This window comes from Octodon degus, unplaced genomic scaffold, assembly GCF_000260255.1.
Source record: "Octodon degus isolate 3935 unplaced genomic scaffold, OctDeg1.0 scaffold00050, whole genome shotgun sequence".
NCBI classification, from domain to species: Eukaryota; Metazoa; Chordata; class Mammalia; order Rodentia; family Octodontidae; genus Octodon; species Octodon degus.
In genome coordinates, this window is record NW_004524626.1 from 10,096,248 (window position 1) to 10,106,272 (window position 10,025).

At 36.1% G+C, this 10,025-nt stretch overlaps 1 pseudogene; it reads right to left on the reverse strand.

Moving 5' to 3' along the window:
• Window positions 1-5,626: 5,626 nt before the first annotated feature.
• Window positions 5,627-9,418, reverse strand: LOC101575310 (annotated as a pseudogene).
• Between the last annotated feature and the right edge of the window lie 607 nt (window positions 9,419-10,025).

Genomic DNA, 10,025 nt, shown 5'->3' on the forward strand with positions numbered 1-10,025 from the left:
AGATAGGACCCTTGAGAAGCACAAATACCAACATCCAGCTACATCCCGTAGAAGCACAGACATTTCCTAGACAATTCTTTCACACCAGTGATAAAGCTACTTGATATAAGAAAAATACAAACAACGTCACAGAAAACATTCAAATAAAAAATAGAAAAGACACAGAAGCAAAATGTACTCCCGGGCTTCCAGCCCACTCAAGACAAATCTAGGGGACAAGAAGATAGAAATCAGAAGTCATCAACCTGAATCTTCTGGAATGATAGCAGTGGATATAAAAAATACATGAGGCTATGGAGGGAAATAGATTAGAAATAATTTCACAGGTTAAAAAAGAAATGACAGCCATAATAAAGGACTTACTCAGCAAATCTAGAGTAGAAATAGTTTTTTTTTTTCCTTAAAAGAAAAATGATGGAAACTGTGAGTGCCCAACATAGGAAAGAAATAGTATCTGTGAAACAGATTCAAACAAATATCCAAGAAATTAAAAATTCTAACCCCTCCGGATCCAGCCTAGGCCTGCTGTGTGAGTGAGATTTTCCGCTGCACTCTCGGGACCTCTCCACCCCTCTGAAGCCAGCCCAAGCTCAGGCCCAGTGAGTGTGTGGGTAGCTTTCCTGCTCTACTGCACCGCTGGACCTCTCCGGATCCATCCTAGGCCCACCACATGAGTGAGACCTTTCTCCGCAGTGCTGGGACCACTCCACCCCCCCGGAGCCAGCCTAGGCCGGCCATGTGAGTGAGACTTTCTGTGGTGCTCTCAGGACCCCTCCTGAGCCAGCCCAAGCCCAGGCCCAGTGAGTGCAACCCCCAGAACCAGCCCAGGTCTGACATACAGGCCTGAGGTGAAACTCTGAAGCTGAAGTTCCTGTACAGACAGTAGGGGCCAGAACCAACCAGCTAATCCAGGAGCAGGACATCTTGCCAGAGGGGCACAACAGGTTCACTCTCAAGGGTGGCAGCAGGAAGAAGCTGAGCACAGTAGCCAGACCCAAGCCAGGCACAATTGGATGAATTCAAACTTCGTAGATCTGCACCTGAATATCAGTAGGTGCTAAGGTTATAACTGCACCAACGCTCTATACTAAAGGTCAGAGGACAGTGCTACAAATGACAAAGAGAAGGAGCAAAATGCATTCTCAATGGCTCAGTGGAATAAGTGCTTCCCTGGCAAGCACAAGGGCTTGAGTTCAATCCCCTGTTCCACCAAAGCAAAAACAAAAAAACAAAACAAAAAAAGCAATTTCAGATCACTAGCCCACCCAGAACAAGTGCATAGGACACTAGCACAGAAGAAATTGGGAATCACACAGATGAAATGTCTGAATCAGTAGCGTCTGAAGTAAAGAAACAAGAGCAGAAAGTTATAGAGGAACTCAGATCAGAACCTCTAAAATAAAAAAATCTCTGAAGTAATAGCATCTGAAGTAAAGAATCAAATGCAGAAACATATGGAGGAAATCAGATCAGAAATGAATCTCTGTAGTAAAAGAATTAATAACTGCTTCTAAAAAGACACTGATAGAAAAATAGAGGAGATTAGAAAAATGATGGATTTCTTGATTGAGCAATACAGGAAAGAAATAGATTGCATGAAGCAGAGTCAAAGCACAGTCATAGAGGAACTTAAAATCTCTATCACAAGCTTGCAAAACCGTTTGAGTGAAAGTGAAGACAGAGTTTCAGATCTTGAAGACACCATCACAGCTATTGCAAAGGTAAGAAAAGATCTCTTAAAAACAACTAGGATGCAGGAAAAAATAATTCATCACCTACAAGACAATGCAAAGATGAGCAATGTGAGGCTGATAAGCATCAATGAGAAAGAAGGAGTCAATACAAATGATATAAAAAGAATATGGACAGAAGTAATAGCAGAAAACATCCCAAATATGAGGAAACAATCTGACATTCAGGTAACTGAAGCATACAGAACTCCAAATATCGTCAACCCAATTAAAAACATACTGAAATATATAATTGTTAAGATCCCAGAAATCCAGCACAAGAACAATATACTGAAAGTCACTAAAGAAAAGAAACAAATCACATTTAAAGGAAAACCCACCAGAATTATGGCAGACTTCTCTTCACAAACCATGAAGGCAAGAAGAGCATGGAGCAGAGTACTTCAAGTCTTCTATGAAAACAAATTCCAGACCAGACTACTATACCCTGAAAAACTCTTTCAAGTTTGATGGAGAAGTGAAATACTTCCATGACAAAGAACAACTAAAGAATATCATGATGGGGGGCCTGCCCCTTAACTCAGTTCTTTAAGTGGCTGCTTCAACAAAGCAGTCAGGCTCAGGTTGCTGTGGTTCGATCTCCACAACACAAGCCAGCCAGTCATGCCTTGAAGGCATTCGGAGGAAAAAAAAAAAGAATATCATGATGACAAAGCCAACGCTACACAGACTACTGAAAGATGTTCTAGAGAGGGACCAAAATAATCAGAACTCTACCAAGAAGCTACTAGAATTGATACACAAATTCAGTAGCATAGCAGGATACAAAGTCAATACCCAAAAGTCAATAGCATTCCTCTACACAGATAACAAACACAAAGTGGGAAATTAGAGAAACAATACATTGTACAGTAGCACTGTGGAAAATGCAATACCTTGGAATTAATCTAACTAAAGAAGTCCAAGATCTACTCAATGAAAATTACAGTACTCTGAAAAAAGGGATCATAGAGGATTTCAGAGAATGGAAATTGGAAAGAGATTCCTTGCTCCTGGATAGGAAGAACCAACATTGTGAAGATGGCTATACTCCCAAAATTGCTGTACAGAAAAGACCTAGAATAGCAAAGGCAATCCTGGGCAACAAAGACAAGGCAGGAGACATTACAATTCCTTACTATAAATTATACTGCAAGGCTACTGTGATAAAATCAGCATGGTACTGGTAATGAAAATGACCTGAGGATCAATGGAATAGATTAGAAGACATAGAAGCCTTTACGAACACACTCAGCCACCTGATCTTCGACAGAGGGACCAAACATGATTACTGGAAGAAAGATAGCCTTTTTAACAAATGGTGCTGGAAAAACTGGCTCTCTACATGCTGAAAACTAAAACTTGACCCAAGTCTATCACCATGCACTAAGCTAAAGTCAAAATGGATTACAGATCTAAACATTAAAACAGAAGCACTAAATCAAAATGGATTAAAGATCTATGACCATGCACTAAGCTAAAGTCAAAATGGATTAAAGATCTAAACATTAAAACAGAAGCACTAAAGTAAAAATGGATTAAAGATCTAAACATTAAAACAGAAGCACTAAATCCCTTGGAAGAGAAAGTAGGAGGAACTCTTGAAGACATAGGGGTAGGCAAAGAGTTCATGAACAAAAATCAAAACCTTCTTTTCTTTTTTTTTTTTTGGAAGAACCATGAATTGAACTCAGGCCCTTTCACTTGCCAGGCAAGTGCTTATTCTACTGAGCTATCTCCCCAGCCTCCGAACAAAAATCAAACTGCATAGGTAATACTTGAAAGAATTAACAAATGGGACCTCCTCTGATTGAGAAGTTTTCACATGTCAAAAGAAATTACCAACAGAGTGAAAAGACTTCTCACAAATATGGAAAAAAATCTTGACTAATAAGCACTCTGACAAAGGTCTTCTCTCTAGAATTTATAACGAACTACAAAACAAGAGGGCCCCAAAATTTCAAGACTCAACCCAGAAATGGGCATCCGAGATGAACACACACTTCTCAAGGAAGAAATACAAGAAGCAAATAAATGCTTGAAAAAATGCTCCACATCACTAGCCATCCGTGAAATGCAAATTGAAACAATACTGAGATACCATCTCACCCCAGAAAGAATGGCTATCATAAAGAAATCACCCAACAACAAATCCTGGAGAGGCTGTGGGGAAAAAGGAACCCTTCTCCACTGCTGGTGGGAATGTAGACTGGTGCAACCATTATGGAAATCAGTGTGGAGACTCCTTAAGAAACTAGGACTGGAAATCCCATTCAATCCAGCTATCCCCCTACTGGGAATTTTCCTGGAGGAATTGAGAATGTATTATCATAGTGATATATGTGTACCTATGTTTATATCACCACTATTTGTGATAGCAAAGTCTTGGAAGCAATCAAAATGCCCATCACCTGAGGAATGGATGAAAAAGTTATGGTATTTTTATGCAATGGAGTATTACTCAGCTATAAAGAATGATAACCTCGAAGGCTTTATTTTTAAGTGATGCCAATTGAAGATATACTCATAAGTGAAATAAGCCAGACCCATATGTATAAATATTGTGTAGTCTCCCTAGTATAAGAACTCAAAAAAGAAATACAAATAGAAAGGTATAACACTATTAAAAGGAAAGTGAGAACTTGAGGATTAGACAACAAAGACAGGGCAAGGAAGAAAGCTAGGAAACATGACAGGGGCAAAGCCATACATTTATATGTACAAGATGGGTAAGGCAAGGATCCTGAGAATCTTCAGCAGACTTTCAAAACTAGCAGTTAATTGGTAGGATTCTCACCCTGACTAACTATATATGCTGATACCTGATAAGGAACCGCACTGAGGATAGCAATGTGTAATAGCAGGGTCATGCTTTGAGTGCCTGTCACTCTGGTCTTCTAAATACATACTGCTTGTCATGACATACCAATTACTGCCATACTTTCTCTCAAGTAAATGTTCATTTAAAAAAGAAGGGCAATAAATGAAAACAAGAGACAGAAAAAAAGTCACAGGACTGTCCTGCTACAATGCTGTATATGATTGGATTTCTAAACTTCTGTGTAAAAATATGTAATTGTTTATCCCTATTTTTTAAAAATGCTGTTTTTGTAAAATTTTTTTCTTCATATTCTGTAGAGACTTAAAGGTTAACATATCAATACTTGATGGAGAATACCTGCTCCATGTTATGCCTGAGATGTTTGATATTCAGCCAGATAGTGAGGTCAAGCTCAACTGCCTATGTTGTAAGGTAATAACAATAAGCTTCTCTTCTGGAGGGTTAACAACCTCAGTTTGCAGACCAAAAATTAGAGAAAGAAGAGCCACAAGGACAGCCAACATTTTGACCCTAGTCTTTCAAGGTCAGTGAAGACTCAGGACATAGGAGAACCTGTGCTGTAACATCATGTAACTCAGTTGTGTCCCAAATTTTCTTTTTCTTTTTCTTTTTCTTTTTCTTTTTCTTTTTCTTTTTCTTTTTTACCAGTTGTCTTTAACTTTATTCTATAAACACCACCCAGAAAAAACAAAACAAAACAAAACAAACATTCCTTGTTCTAACAATATGAGAGCAATGTACATCTTCCATACAGATGTTTACTTTTTTTTAAGAGTAGGAAAATTTATTATGGAAAAAGCAATGGGAAATAGGAATAGCTTCTGAAAGACAGAAGGGTCCTGAACGTACTGCCCAATATTTGCTTTGAAATGGAGATAACTTTGTTTCTTATTTTGATGGTTGGGAGACATCCTTAACTGTTTTAACACTTAAAACCAAAAGGCATAGTCTCTTAAAATGTTTATTCATTTGGTCTTGTGTTATTGTGTATACTATTTTCTCAACCAAGTCTAACTTTAAAAACCTAAAATATACTCAAAGTGGTTTTCTTCTTTAACATGGATGTTCAGAACAGCTGGTTTGACAATATCAGTTTATAAACCTAACATTAGAGGAATCACATTAACTCAGGATTCTAAGAGCCAGTGTCAAAAACTGCTAATTCATAGAAAGCAACAGCTTGTAATAATGAATCATATAACTCTTCTATTCTGTGTGAGTTAGATAAAAATCTCTCTCTATATTGCACTACTTTATCCCTCGGGAAGAACACCCGAGGCTCCGCCTTCAGCACAGAGTCCGATATGAACTGCTTGACTAGCTCTTTTCCACTACTCCGAGAGTCACCAATCATCAGTTCAAAGTGCTTCCCCACAGCATTTCGACTTATGCTCAGTACCTGATGTTGGCCATTCTGGGCAAAAGTTCTATTTAATAAGGCATACAGCATGGCTTCTGTGATGTGAAAGTGTAACAGAATGGGAAACAGAGTTGAGTTCTGAATCGAAAGTGCTGTCTTTTCCAGAACATAGAAGTCTGCTTTTGGCATCTTTGAAATGATTGAAGAAATCTCTTCTAAATAAACTGACGACGGGTTTGTTTTACTCCTTAATTTCCAACAGTCACTGTGCTGCCAGTCCAGCACTGCCAGTGTATGATCAAGGTGAGTCCACGCAATTCTTCGAGTACCAAAACAACAGACACAATACTGTTAGTTGCCTTAAGTCTTTCTCTTTCTATGTTTGGTTTGATGAGGTTTCTTAACTGCCAGCTTTCTGGCAACTTTTTTTTTTTTCTGTCCAGTCTCTGGACAAAGAATTGAGTTACAAACTTGAATGACAGTTTTATACTGGAACAAAGGCACATTAATCAAGCTCTCCAAATTCTGAAATGGCCCATACTTTTCTCTGTGCTCTACAATATTGATGGACTTTCTTCCACGAAGCAATTTGAAGGCTTCAAGTTCTTTGTTAGATGCTGTATTCAACACATGCAGAATGGAAGCTTGTTCTTCTGAAGAGAAGACCTTACTAAGTACATTTCCAGACTCCTTTGCATTTTCACCAAAACTAGTAATAATTCTTTTAGGTTCAGTGGATTTTTTCCGACAGCAGAAATTATGTAGATCTTGGAATAGGGATGACTTCAATGTAACTGGTAAGCCTCTTCACTTTCCTCTAGCCTTGAGGAAACACGGAACGTTCATCTTCCAAGTCCCACCAGCAGGCTCCCACAATCCCAAATTTTCTGATCAAAGAGATTAAGGGGCCACAGAGGAAAGTGATCGATGATGTAGACTGTGCCTAAGGAGAATCACCTAGAGAGAAAACATTGTCACAGGCTTTCACAGAGAGCAAATTGCTCAAGCAATGGCCGTGACTCATCCACAAGGCTGACACAGACAAAGGATCTTCAAACTGCGGTACAGGGTTTTCAGATAAATCCTGAGGGGATTTGACTGACCTTATCAGATACAAAAGCTATATTTTTTGTTATAGATGTCTTGCTTTATCTTGGTTTTAACCATCTAGCAGAAAAGTATAAAAACGAAGTATAAAAAGTAAAGCCATATTAATATGCTGAGCTGTAAAAGGCTCAAGTTGACAACTTCTGACATTGCTAGTCTTACGGAAAATCAACTACTATTATAGACTACTGTAATATATTAGAATATTTTGATGCATTTACTCACTTATTATATTTAAATGACAATGGAATACCCTTCTCCGACAAAACTAAACAAAGAAAGGGGATACAAATGAAAAACTGTTTTGTATCTTTATATTCAAAATAGTCACGATAGATATACAGCTACATTCTTAATTCAATGAGTAGAAAGATTTGTTGTAATAGTGTTTGTGTATGGGATATCTTGTCTGCATCTTGTACAATGAATAACCACTAAGACAATAATATGCAATGTATTAAGTAGTGAAACTGTCCTACTAATAGGTTTTGAAACTGTCTCATTGCTATTTGTTCCTCAATAAAATTATTTAAAATAAAACAAAAAAACTAGTATTTGAGGTGCCATTTGACCCAGCTATATGTATCCTTCTGGGTATCTTCCCTCTAAAATTAAAAATATACCACAGCAATATATGTGCATATAGCAGCATAGTTTGTGATATAATTTGGAAACCACACTTGCCTAATACTCTGTGAATGGATAAAAAGATGTGGTCTTTTTATATAATGTAGTACTAATCTGCCATAAAGAAGGATGAACTGGAGACTTTTGTAGGTAAATAGATGGAAGTAGAGACCATACTTATAAGCAAATTAGGCCAGATTCACATTTGTAAACCTTGTGTTGTTTCCCTAGTGTAAGAAGCTGAAAGAGTAAATAAGATATATAATGTACAATAAAGATGGTAAAGTGAGAAGAAACTTCAAAAGGAAAGAGAAATAACATGGGGAATGGAGAAAAGAAGGAAATGAAAAGCAAATATATATATATATATATATATATATATATATATATACATATAGATAGATAGTTATGCTACTAATTTCTCTTTGTTCTTTGAAAAAAGGCATGTGCTAATATTTTTCAAACAATTAAGTGTGACAGTCTTGTACTCTAATTTAAAGATAACAATATGTGATATATTAATCATTGTTATCCTCTTATATTGTTTTGAAATTTTGTTTTATTTTCTTTCTCTTCAAAACAAAAAAATACATTCCATATCACAAACAATGCCACCATGATCTGAACATTTATCAAGTTAAAAAGCTAATAATGATGTATCATTTCAATGTGTCCTTGTCCAATACATCAAGTCAGTATTCAAGCTCTAGATCTATCCATTGAATTCTGTATTTTTATTTTAATTTTTAATTTTTTTATTGAGAAATAAATATGAATGAGACAGTTTCACAGCTGATTAATAGGACAGTTTTGAAAATCAATACATTGTACATTGTTATCTTCTTAGTGGTTATCCATAGTACAAAAAGCAGACAGGATATTCTGTCCAAACACTGTTAGTACACCTCTTTCTTCTCTTTGAATTAAGCAAAAGTAGCTGTAAATTTATCCTATTATATATATATAAATACAAAATGATCATTCCTTCGTATCATTTTTTTTTATTGTCTGTCAGAGGTGAATATTCTATTGGCATCTAAATACTATAGGTGTCTGAATTCAACTAAACAATCTAACACTGTCTAGCAGTCTATAATATTAGTGGTTTATCCTCAGAATCCATTGACTTCTATATTGAAGTGTGTTTCTTTTCTCTTCATTTCTACTACCATTACCCTAGTTTGCTCCACCAATACTCTTGCTGAGATTTTTGCACAATTGTCCTGCCTGTTTTCTCTGGCTCCAGTTTTATCTCATTGAATCTACTGCCTTTCTAAAGTAATGTTATTTAAATAGACACCTTCATGTGACAGATTATTTTATCTGTTTGGCAGAATTCTTTTGGTATTAGGATAAAGCTGTAGATACTTTGTACAATTTTGAAGAATTTTCTTATTGCCTAAGTTACACCTCTTAGTTCAGTTTATTGGCACTCTGTTTTCTAACTATGGTGAGCTTTTTACTTTCAGCTAACTTGTCATGCAGTGGCTCATCTGAGAAAATATTTAATATTTTTTTCTCTGTCTAAAGATCTCTCCATCCACTCTTGATTTTTTTCAATCCTTCTCATTGGTGCCTAAAAATTTTAAATTTTGGGTATAATTTTTTCTCTAGTTTTATTTTTTATTAGTACATGATTGTTGTATATAATGATTATATTACTAATGGAGGTTGAAAGATGTCCATAACACATCTTAATTATTTTTTATCTTTTTTCTTACCTCCCTCCCACTTCCTCCATGTCTTGATCATCTTCTCTTTTATGAAATATCTATTTCTCCATGTGCTATTTTGTTTTATTGTCTTTCTCTTCTAAGCAAAAGAACATATTCCTTAACACAAACAATGACTCCATGATCTGACCAATTTATTGAGTTAGAAAACTAATAGGCATATATGGCTTCGATTTGTCCTTTTTCAACACATCAAGACATTATTCAAGTTCTAGATCTATCCATCAAATTCCTGACTTGTTTTTTTTTATTGTTCTAGGGTTCTCTGGCATCCCTTCACATACTCAAGCACAAAGTAGATATTTAATATAGAATGACTTTATTGAATGAAAAAAATACAAATTCTTTTGAAAGTTTTCAAAACCATATGAAAGGAAGTGAAGATAGACTATAAAACCTAGAAGATAGGATTAGGGTTAGTGACCACAAAAATAAGGATCTATTAAACATAGCAGGGACCATGAAAAAATCCAACAACTAAAATATGATGCAAAGACAAACTAAACAAGACTGACTGGAGTCAATGAAAAAGAAGGAGCCAGCACAAATGACATGAAACATGTTTACAGATGTAATAGCAGAAAACTTCCCAAGCATGGAAGAAGAATTTGACATACAGATAAATT